General features: G+C 35.8%; 1 protein-coding gene and 1 non-coding gene across 3 annotated transcripts in view; both read right to left on the bottom strand.

Moving 5' to 3' along the window:
- Positions 1 to 12,485, bottom strand: part of HORMAD2 (HORMA domain containing 2) — a 71,220-nt gene that overhangs the window by 21,803 nt on the left and 36,932 nt on the right. The gene's annotated exons all lie outside the window — the stretch shown is intronic.
- On the bottom strand, positions 4,861 to 4,933 carry TRNAG-CCC (transfer RNA glycine (anticodon CCC)). The gene has a single exon. It is a non-coding gene; the product is annotated as a tRNA-Gly (tRNA).

Below are 12,485 nucleotides of genomic sequence, written 5' to 3'. Positions count from 1 at the left end.
CTCCTCTTCTCAGGAAGTTATCAGAGGATATGTTCCATGGAAATGAGGGAGAAAACCAAGAATAGCAAACAAAAGGTCTAACACAAGAGAGGCAAAGAATTCCCCAGAAATTGTTGAAGGTAGATTCCAGGATGAGAGCCAGGCACCAGAGAGCAACAGATTTGGTCAAAGGTGAAAAGCTCCAGGAGAAATTTCTCAGTGAGGACAAAATTATTGCTTCTGAGTATCTTAAAGGAGACTTAGGCCAGCACTGTCATTAGATCTTTCTGTGATGATGGAAATGTTCTATATCTGCACTGTCCAATACAGCAGTCACTAGCCAGAGCACTTGAAATGTGACAAGTGTGACTGAGGAACTAAACTTATCATTTCACTTAATTACAATTAATTTAAATTTTAATAGCCACATGTGGTTAGGGGCTACCATTTTGGATAGTGCAGGTTTAGATAATCAGCAGAAAGTTTGGAATTGAATTAGGAATAAGTAGAGGAAAAACTAAGCAAATGAAGAACAATTATTAACTGCAGAGAAAGCAAAAACTTATGCAAGAAAGGAAAAGCAATCATGACTTACTACATAACTCAGCTCTTTATAGAATTATATAGTTATAAGAATATAATGCAAATTATTGACATAACCCAAATTAAATTATATATTTGGGAAAGTATTAGGTGGCTTGTTTTATCTTATCTTCATTTACCAAAAAAGTACAAATATTTTCTCCAGATCGATAATTTCACTTCTCTACTGTGTTCTTAATGGCTACATAGTGCCTCATCTTATTGGTCTACCAAAACTTATTGAACCAAACTTTCACTGAGGGATGCTTAGGTTGTTTCCAATTTGTAACAATTACCAATAGGGCTTTAATGAGTAATACCATGGATTACTGCTTTTTAAAATTTAACTGTAATGAGGCAAAGTTTACATACTATTGTACATACTATTGCATCTATTTTAATTATACATTTCTATGAGCTTTGATAAACCTATATATCCACCACCACAATCAAGATAGAGAACGAAAAAAAAAAAAAAAAAAAAAAAAAAAAAAAAAAAAGATAGAGAACGTTTCATCGACTTAAAGTTTCCCTATTCCTCTTTGCGCTAAATCCCCATCCAACCCCCACCCCTAGGCAAACATCAGTTTGTTTCCTATAATTTTAGATTAGTTTTGCTTCTAGAATTTCATGTAAATGAAATCATATAGTATGTACTCTTGTCTGACTTTTTTTGACTTCTAAAAATTTATTCACAGTTTTGCACAGTTTATTCTTTATTATTATTATTGCTAATACTAATTCGTTGTACAAAGATACCACAGTTTGCTGACCCCAGGACCAGTTGATGGGCATTTGGGTTGTCTCCAATAATAGGAGCTATTATGAATATAGCTGCTATGAACATTTCTGTTCAAGTATTTTTGTGATTATATGTTTTCATTTCTCTTGGATAAATAACTAGGAGTGAGATTCCTGTACCATATAGTAAGCATATGTTTAGCTTTATAGGAAGTTGATAAAATCTTCTCCAAAGTGGTTGTACCATTTAACATACCCACCAGCAATGTATGAAAATTCCAAAAGATTTACATCCTTGACAACACTTGATATTGTCGATTTTAATTTTAGTCATTCTAGTGAATGTATGCTAGTATCTCATTTTGGTTTTAATTTGTATTTTCCAGATGACTAATAACATGAAGCATCTTTTCATGTGCTTACTTGGCTATGGGTACATATTTTTTGTTGAAGTGTCTGTTCAAATTCTTGGACATTTTTAAAAATGGGGCTGTTTTCTTGAGTTGAAAATTATCTGTATAAATATCATCTGTACACATAAAAATTATATATCCTGAATACAAGTTCTTTGTCAGATGTATGTATTAAGAATATATTCACCCAGTTTTTTTGTTTTGTTTTGTTTTGTTTTTTTATTCACCCAGTTTTTAGCTTGCCTTTTTCTTAACAATGTCGTTTTGGAAGAGAAGTTTTAAATTTTGATAAAGTCCAATTTATCAATATTTTTCCTTTTATGGTTAGTATTTTTAGGGAACTGCCTGAAAACTTTTTGCTGAACATTTTGTTTCCTTCTAGAAGTTTTATAGTTTTAGCTCTTACATTTAGGTCCTTAATCTGTCTTCAATTAACCTTGTGTGTGGTATGAGGTAAGGATTAAGGTTCACTTAATATGGATATATGGATATCCAATTGTTCCAGCACCATTTGTCAAAAAGACTATCTTTTACCTTGGTACCTTCGTAAAAACTCAATTGACTATATATGTGTGGGTATATTTCTGAATTCTGTATTCTGTTCCATTGATTTATATGTCTATCTTTACTACAAGGTCACCCTATCTTGTTTACTGTACTTTTAGTATCTTTACAGTGTTGATATCTGATACAGTAAGTTCTACAACTTTGTTCTTTTTCAAAAGTTCTGTCTTTTCTAGGTCCTTTGCTTTTCCTTTTAAATTTAGAATCAGCTTATCAATTTCCACAAAAGAGAGACCTGTGGAGTTTTGACTGGGATTCCACTGAATGTATAGATCAATTTGGAGAGAACTGACATCTTAATCATGTCTTCCAATCCATGAACATGGTAGATCTCTGCATTTATTTTGGTCTTCTTTAATTTATCTCAGCAATGTTTTATAGTTTTAATTGTGTACGTTTTGGCAAATGTCTTATTAATTTAGCTTTAAGTATTTCATGAATTTTTATGCCACTGTAAATAGTATTTAATTTTTCATTTTCCAATTGTTCATTGACAGTATAGAGAAATACAATAGTTTTTTTGTGTGTTGACCCTGTATCCTGTGACCTTGCTAATTTCATATATTAATCCTGGTAGTGTCAGGATTTTCTGTGTACACAGTCGTGTCATTTTCAAAGAAATTTAGTTTTACTCCTTCCTTTCTAATCTGTATGCCTTTTATTTTTTATTCTTACTTTAATTCACTGACTAGGAGCTCTAGTATAATGTTAAATAGAAGTAGTAAGAGTTGATATCCTATTTTACTCTCTATCTTAGGTACAAAGTGTTTAGTCTTTCACCATTATGTACGATGCTACCTTTAGGTTCTTTGTAAATGTCTTTTTTTGTGTGTGTGTGGTACGCAGGCCTCTCACTGTTGTGGCCTCTCCCGTTGCGGAGCACAGGCTCCGGACGCACAGGCTCAGCGGCCATGGCTCATAGGCCTAGCCGCTCTGCGGCATGTGGGATCTTCCCGGACCGGGGCACGAACCCGTGTCCCCTACATCGGCAGGCGGACTCCCAACCACTGCGCCACCGGGGAAGCCCATAAATGTCTTTTTTTTAATTGAAGTATAGTTGATTTATGATACTATATTACTTTCAGGTGTATGGCATAGTGACTCAGTACTTTTACAGATTATACTCCATTAAGAGTTATTACAAGATAATGGCTATAATTCCCTGTGCATATAATATATCCTTGTTGCTTATCTATTTTATACATAGCAGTTCATATCTCTTAATCCCAAATTTGCTCCTCCCCCTTCCCTCTCCCCTTTGGTAACCACTAGTTTGTTTTCTATATCTGTGAGTCTGTTTCTGTTTTGCCTATATATTCATATGTTTGGGTTTTTTTTTGGATTTCACATATAAGTGATATCATACAGTATTTGTCTTTTCCTAACTTATTTCACTAAGCATAATATTCTCTAGGTACATCCATGTTGCTGCAAATGGTAGAATTTCATTATTTTCTATGGCTGGGTAATATTCCATTATATATATATACATATGTATGTATATATCTCACATCTTCTTTATCCATTCGTCTGTTGATGGGCACTTGGGTTGCTTCCATATCTTGGCAATTGTAAATAATGCTGCTATGAACTATGAATAATGCTATGAACATTGGAGGGCATGTATCTTTTTGAATGAGTGTTTTTGTCTTTTCTGAACATACACCCAGGAGAGGAACTGCTGGATCATATGATAGTTCTATTTTTAGTTTTTCAAGGAACCTCCATACAGTTTTCCATAATGGCTGCACCAATTTACATTCCCACCAACAGTGTACAAGGGTTCTCTTTTCTCCACATCCTCTCCAACATTTGCTATTTGTAGACTTTTTAATGATAATCATTCTGACAAGTGTAAGGTGATATCTCGTTGTTTTGATCTGCATTTTTCTAGTAATTAGCAGTGTTGAGCGTCTTTTCATGTGCTTGTTGGCCATCTGCATGCCATCTTTGGGAAAATGTCTATTCAGTTCCTCTGCCCATTTTTTAGGTCAGGTTGTTTGTTTTTCTGATATTGAGTAGTATGTGCTATTTATATATTTTGTATATTAACCCCTTGCCGGTCATATCATTTGCAAACATTTTCTCCCATTCTGTAGGTTGTCTTTTTGTTTTGTCAATGGTTTCCTTTGCTTTGCAAAACCTTTTAAGTTTAATTAGGTCCCATTTGTTTATTTTTGCTTTTATCTATTTTGCCTGAGGAGACAGATCTGAAAAAATATTGCTATAATTTATGTCAAAGAGTGTTCTGCCTATGTTCCCTTCTAGGAGTTTTATGGTTTCAGGTCTTACATATATAGGTCTTTAATCCATTTTGACTTTTTGTATATCGTGTGAGGTAACATTCTCAATGTTTTACATGTAGCTGTCCAGTTTTCCCAGCAATAGCTGTTGAAGAGACTATCTTTTTAAATTATTTATTTATTTAATTAATTATTTAGTTATTTATTTGGCTGTGCCGGGTCTTAGTTGCAGCACATGGGATCTCCCTTGTGGCATGAGGAATTTTTAGTTGTGGCATGTGGGATCTTTAGTTGCAGCATGTGGGATCTAGTTCCCTGACCAGGGATGTAGGATCTAGTTCCCTGACCAGGGATCGAACCTGGGCCCCCTGCATTGGGAGTGCGGAGTCTTAACCACTGGACCACCAGGGAAGTCCCAAAGAGACCGTCTTTTCTCCATTGTATATTCTTGCTTCCTTTGTCATAGATTAATTGACCAAAGGTACATGGTGTAAATGTCTTTTATAAGGTTGAGGAAGTTCCCTTCCATTCCTTGTCTTCTAGAAGTTTCTCTTTAAAAAATTACAAATAAATGTTGATTTCATCAAACACTTTTCCTGCATCTATAAAGATGATCATGTGGTTTTTCTCCTTTATTCTGTTAATATGGTGAGTTACATTGATTGATTTTAAAACCTTAAACCAATCTTGCATTTGTGGGATAAACCCCATATAGTCATGATGTATTTTTCTTTCTACATATTGCTGAATTAGATTTGCTAATATTTTGTTAAAGATACTTGCATCTATAGTCAGTCATGAGAGCTATTGGTATTTTTTGGTTCAGAGTTTTCTTTTCTTATAATGTATTTGTCTGGTTTTAGAATCAGATAATTCCAGCTTCATAAAATGAGTTGTGAAGTCTTCAATATTTTCTTAAAGAGTTTGTTTAAGATCAGCATTATTTCTTTCTTAATTGTTTGAAAGAATTCACCAGTGAAACCATCTAAACTGGAGTTTCCTTTATGCGAAGAGTTTCAATTACAAATTCAACTTTATACAATATAAGATTATTAAGTTTATCTATTTCTATATGTGTCAGTTTGGTAATCTGTGTCTTTCAAGAATGTGACTATTTCATCTAAGTTGTCCAATTTATCAGAATACAGTTTTTACAATATTTCTTTATTTTGCTTTTGATATCTGTGAGATTTGTGGAAATCTTTCATGCCTGTTATTGGAAATTTGTGTCTTCTCTATTTTTTAATCAGTTTAGCTTATAGGTTTATCAATTTTATTGATATTTTCAATATTTTCCAAATTTTTATATATTTCCCAGATATATTGTTATTGATTTCCAATACAGGCATACCTCATTTTATTGTGCTTTACAAATATTACGTTTTTTACAAATTGAAGTTGTGTGGCAATGCTGTGTGGAGCAAGTCTGTCAGTGCCATTTTTCTAACAGCATTTGCTCACTTCATGTCTCTGTGTCACATTTGATAATTCTTAAAATATTTCAAATTTTTTCATTATTGTTATATTTGTTATGGTGATCTGTTATCAGTGATCTTTTGATTGTTACCATTGTAATTCTTTTGGGGGCACCATGAACTGCACTCATATAAGACAATGAACTTAATCAATAAATGTTTTGTGAGGTTTTGGGGGGCTTTTTTTGTTTTTTTTTTTGCGGTACGCGGGCCTCTCACTGTTGTGGCCTCTCCCGTTGCGGAGCACAGGCTCCGGACGCGCAGGCTCAGCAGCCATGGCTCACGGGCCCAGCCGCTCCGCGGCATGTGGGATCTTCCTGGACCGGGGCACGAACCCGTGTCCCCTGCATCGGCAGGCGGACTCTCAACCACTGCGCCACCAGGGAAGCCCGTTTTGTGAGTTCTGACTGCACCACCGCCTGGCCGTTCCCCATCTCTCTCCCTCTCCTCGGGACTCTCTATTCCCTGAACACAACAATATTGAAATTAGGCCAATTAATAACCCTACAATGTCCTCTAAGTGTTCAGGTGAGAGGAAGAGTTGAATGTCTTTCACTTTAAATCAAAACGTTTTTTGGTTTTTTTTAAGATTAAATAAAGGAAGGCATGTCAAAAGCCATACTAGGCCCAAAGCTAGGCCTCTTGTGGCAAACAGTTAGCCAAGCTGTGAGAGCAAAGGAAAAATTTTTGAAGGAAATTAAAAATGCTACTCCAATGAACACATGAATGATAAGAAAGCAAAACAGGCTTGCTGATATAGAGAAAGTTTCAGTGGTCTGGATAGAAGATCAAACCATCCACAGTATTGCCTTACACCAAAGCCTAATCCAGAGCAAGGTCCTAATTCTCTTCAATTTTATGAAGGCTTAGAGAGGTGAAGAAGCTCTCAGAAGCTCAGAGAAGCTTTTCTCAGAAGAAAAGTTTGAGGCTAGCAGAGGTTGGTTCATGACGTTTAAGGAAAGAAGCCATCTCCATAACATGAAAGTGGATAAAGCAGCAAGTTCTGATGTAGAAGCTGCAGCAAGTTATCCAGAAGTTCTAGCTAAGATAATTAATGAAGGTAGCTACACTAAATAACAGATTTTCAGTGTAAATGAAACAGCCTTATGTTGGAAGAAGATGCCATCTAGGACTTTCATAGCTACAGAGGAAACACCAATGCCCGACTTCAAAGCTTCAAAGGACAGGCTGTCTCTCTTGTTAGGGGCCAATACTGCTGGTGACTTGAAGTTGAAGCCAGTGTTTACTTACCATTCTGAAAATTCTGGGGCCCTTAAGAATTATTCTAAATCTACTCTGCCTGTGCTCTATAAATGGAACAACAGAGCCTGGATGACAGTATGTCTATTGATAACACTGTTGAGACCTGCTACTCAGGAAAAAAAAATTCCTTTCAAAATATTATTGCTGGGGGCTTCCCTGGTGGCGCAGTGGTTGGGAGTCCGCCTGCCGACGCAGGGGACGCGGGTTCGTGCCCCGGTCCGGGAAGATCCCACGTGCCGCGGAGCGGCTGCGCCCGTGAGCCGTGGCCGCTGAGCCTGTGCGTCCGGAGCCTGTGCTCCGCAGCGGGAGAGGCCACGACAGTGAGAGGCCCGTGTACGGCAAAAAAAAAAAAAAATTATTGCTCATTAACAATGTACCTGGTCACTCAAGAGCTCTGACGGAGATGTACAATGAGATTAATGTTGTTTTCATGCCTGCTAATACAGCATCCATTCTGCAGCCCACCAATCAAGGACTAATTTTGACTTTCAAGTCTTATTATTTAAGAAATAAATTTCACTACAACAAAGGAGGCAAGAAAATATACAATGGAGAAAAGACAGTCTCTTTAATAAGTGGTACTGGGAAAACTGGACAGCTACCTGTAAAAGAATGAAATTAGAACATTCTCTAACACCATCTACAAAAGTAAACTCAAAATGGATTAAAGACCTAAATGTAAGACTGGATACTATAAAACTCCTAGAGGAAAACAAAGACAGAACACTCTTTGACATAAATCACAGCAATAATTTTTTGGATCCGTCTCCTAAAAGTAAAGGAAATAAAAGCAAAAATAAACAAATGAGGGCTAATTAAACTTAAAAGCTTTTGCACAGCAAAGGAAACCATTGACAAAATGAAAAGACAACCTACAGAATGGGAGAAAATATTTGCAAATGACATGACCGATAAGGGATTAATATCCAACATATATAAACAGCTTATATAACTCAACATCAAAAAAACCAAACAACCCGATGAAAAAATGGGCAGAAGAAGTAGACATTTTTCCAAAGAGGAAATGCAGATGACCAACAGGCACATGAAAAGATGCTCATCAGGGAAATGGGAATCAAAACCACAATGAGATATCACCTCAGACCTGTTAGAAGAGACTCCTGGAGAAATTCAATAATGTGTATTTAATGTATTGTTCAATCTATAACATAAGGAAGTGTAATATATGTGCCAATATAAGCACAAAGGACTTGAGTAGGAACAAAGCTGCATTGGGCTAAGAAAATGACTACAGATGGCAGAGTAATAATTATGACAATGTATTGCTGGGTGTGTAACATTATAGGTGTAATATTAATAGCAATAATAACCACAGAAAAGGGGGAAAGGGAATAGAGCTATATAGGAGTAACACTGCTAAATCTCCCTGGAATTAAATTAGCATAAACCTGAAGCTAATTCTGATGAGTTAAGATGTATATGATAGAGTAACCAATTAAAAAACCAAAAAATTTAGTGAAAAAATGTTTAATTTTAAATGCTTCATTAAAAATATTCACTCAATACAAAATAAAGCAGTAAAGGAGACTAGAGGAACAAAAAAACCAAACACATAGAAAATGAAAAGTAAAATGGTAGTCATAAATCCTACTTTATCAATAATAACATTAGGGACTTCCCTGGCAGTCCAGTGGTTGAGGCTTCACCTTCCAGTGTAGGGGGTGCAGGTTCGATCCCTGGTCGGGGAGCTGGGATCACGCATGCCTCACAGCCAAAAAACCAAGACGTAAAACAGAAGCAATATTGTAATGAATTCAATAAAGACTTTAAAATAATAATAATAATAACATTAGTGTGAATGGATTAAACAATCCCATCAAAAGGAAGCGATTGTTACTGGAGATAATGAGGGACATTTTATGATGATAAAAGGGCCAATGCATCAAGAAGATAAAATAATTATAAACATATATACATATATACACACCTAACAATAGAACACAAAATTACATGAAGCAAAAACTGACAGAAGTGAAGGGAGAAACAGGCAATTCAACAATAACAGTTGGGGACTTCAATACCCCAATTTTAGTAATGAGTAGAACAGCTAGACAGAAGATTAATAAGGAAATAAAAGGACTGAAAAATAGTATAAACCAACTAGACCTAACAGACATCTATGAAACACTATATCCAATAACAGCAGAATATACATTCTTCCCAAGTGCATGTGGAACATTCCCCAGCAAAGACCATATGTTAACTCATAAAACAAATCTCAAATAAATTTAAAAGGATAAAAATAATTAAAAGTATGTTCTCTGACTACAGTGGAATAAAGTTAGAAATCAAGAACAGAATAAAATCGAGGAAACACACAAATACATGAAAATTAAACGACACACTCCTAAATAACCAATGTGTTGAAAAAGAAATCAAAAGAGAAGTCAGAAAATCATTTGAGATTAATAAAAAAGAAGATACAACAGAACAAAACATAACACTGCTAAAACAGCAGTGCTTAGAGGGAATTTAATAGGTGTAAATGCCTATATTAAGAAAGAAGAAAGATCTCAAAGAACCTAAACTTCCTCCTTAAGACGATGGAAAAGTGCAAACTAAATCTAAAACAAGCAGAAGAAAGGTAATAACGACTGTATTGGAAATTTATGAAATGGAGAATACAAAAAACAATAGAGAAAACTGATGAATCCATAAGCTGGTTCTTTGAAAGATTGACAGAATTGACAAACCTGTAGCCAAGAAAACAAGAGAAAAGACTCAAATTACTAGAATCAGAAATAAAACAGCAGGGCTTCCCTGGTGGCACAGTGGTTAAGAATCCACCTGCCAATGCAGGGGACATGGGTTTGAGCCCTGGTCCAGGAAGATCCCATATGCCTGGAAGCAACTAAGCCCGTGCACCACAACTACTGAGCCTGTGCTCTAGAGCCCGTGAGCCACAACTACTGAGCCCACATGCCACAACTACTGAAGCCCGTGTGCCTAGAGCCCGTGCTCCACAACAAGAGATGCCACTGCAATGAGAAGCCCGTGCACCACAATGAAGATTAGCCCCCCGCTCACCACAACTAGAGAAAGCCCACATGCAGCCAAAAATAAATAAATATAAATAAATAAAACAGCAAACATTACTACTGACTTTACAAAAATATAAGAAAGCAGTATAAAGGAGTACTACAACCAGTTATATGTCAATAGAGATAACATAGCTGAAATAATAAATTCCTAGAAAGACACAAACTACTAAAACTGACTCAAGAAGAAATATCAATAGAAAATCTAAATAGATCTGTAACAAGTGAAGAGACTGAATTAATAATAAGTTTAAAACTACCCAGAAAGAAAAACCCAGACCCAGCTAGCTTATTTTAATTCAAAGAAAAACTAATGCAAACTCTCCACAAACTATAGAAAAGGAGTGAACACTTCCCAACTCATTTTATGAGGCCAATGTTATCCTGATACCAAACCAGACAAAGACATCACAAGAAGAGAAAACTATAGATTAATATATCTTATATATGTGGACATAAAAATCCTTAACAAAATTTTAGCAAACTGAATTCAGGAAAAAAATATATATATATAATCTCCCATGACCAAGTGGAATTTATCCCAGAAATACAAGCTTGGTTTAATATGTAAAAATCAATTAATGTAAAACATCATATCAAAATCACTTGATCGGGCTTCCCTGGTGTCGCAGTGGTTGAGAGTCCGCCTGCCAATGCGGGGGATATTGGTTCGTGCCCCGGTCCGGGAAGATCCCACATTCCGCAGAGCGGCTGGGCCCGTAAGCCATGGCCGCTGAGCCTGCGGGTCCGGAGCCTGTGCTCCGCAACGGGAGGGGCCACAGCAGTGAGAGGCCTGCGTGCCGCCAAAAAAAAAAAAAATCACTTAATCATCTTAATAGAAAAAAAGCATTTGACAAAATCCAACAGCCTTTCATGATTAGAAAAAAAAAACACTGAAGAAACTAGGAATAGAAGGAAACTTATTCAACATGTTAGAAGGCACCTACCCAAAAACCATAGTCAATAACATACCTAATGGTGAAACACTGGATGCTTTCCTCCTAAGATCAGGAACAAGACAAGGCTGTCCACTCTCACCGCTTCTATTCAACATTGTAATGGAAGTTCTAGCCAGGGCAGTTACAAAAGGAAAAGAAATAAAATGCATCCAGATTGGAAAGGAAGAAGTAAAAGTGTATCTATTAGCAGATGACATGATCTTGTATGTGGAAAATCCTAAAGAATCCACTAAAAAACTATTAGAACTAACAAGTTCAGCAAGTGTATTATCTAGGGTTCTGCAGAGAAACGAACTAACAGGATTTGTGCAACTAACATTGCTGAAAGAAATTAAAGAAAATCTAAATAAATGGATAAATATCCCATGTTCATGGATCAAAACGCTTAATATTATTAAGATGTCATTAATCCCCAAACTGATCTTGAGATTCAATGCAATCCCTATGTGAATCCTAGCAGACTTCTTTATAGAAATTGACAAGCTGATTCTCAAATTCATATGAAATTGCAAAGAACTCAGAATAACCAAAACAATCCTGAGAAATAAGAAGGAAGTAGGACGACTCATACTTGATTCAAAACTTATTACAAAACAATGGTAATCAAGACAGTGTGGTACTGGCATAAGGATAGACACATAGACTAATGGAATAGAATTGAGAGTCCTGAAATAAAACCACCTGTCTATGGTCAACTGATTTTGACAAGAGCACTAGGACCGTTTCAGGGAGAAAGAACAGTCTTTCGAACAAATGGTGTTAGAATATCCACATGCAAAAGCATGCTGTCAGATTCTTACCTCACACCATATACTAAAATTGACTCTCAAACTGTATCAAAGATCTAAATGTAAGAGCTAAAACTATAAAACTCCTAGAAGGAAACAAAGGAGTAAATCTTCATGACCTTGGATTTGGCAAAGGATTCTTGGATATCACATACACACATCGCACAAAGCATAAGCAACAAGAGAAAAAATGGATAATTTGGACTTGATCAAAATTAAAAACCAATTGTGCTTCAAAGGACACCATCACAAAAATGAAAAGACAACTCATAGAATGGGAGAAAATATTTCCAAGTCATATATCTGTTAAGAGACTGTACCCAGGAAATAAAGAATTTTTACACCTCAACAGTTTTTATTGTTGTTTACAAATAACCTAACTTAAAAATGGGCAAAATATCTGAATAAACATTTCTCCA

The sequence above is a fragment of the Neophocaena asiaeorientalis genome, unplaced genomic scaffold, assembly GCF_003031525.2.
Source record: "Neophocaena asiaeorientalis asiaeorientalis breed wild unplaced genomic scaffold, Neophocaena_asiaeorientalis_V1.1 scaffold828, whole genome shotgun sequence".
Classification (NCBI taxonomy): Eukaryota; Metazoa; Chordata; class Mammalia; order Artiodactyla; family Phocoenidae; genus Neophocaena; species Neophocaena asiaeorientalis.
This window is presented reverse-complemented; position numbering and strand designations above follow the sequence as displayed.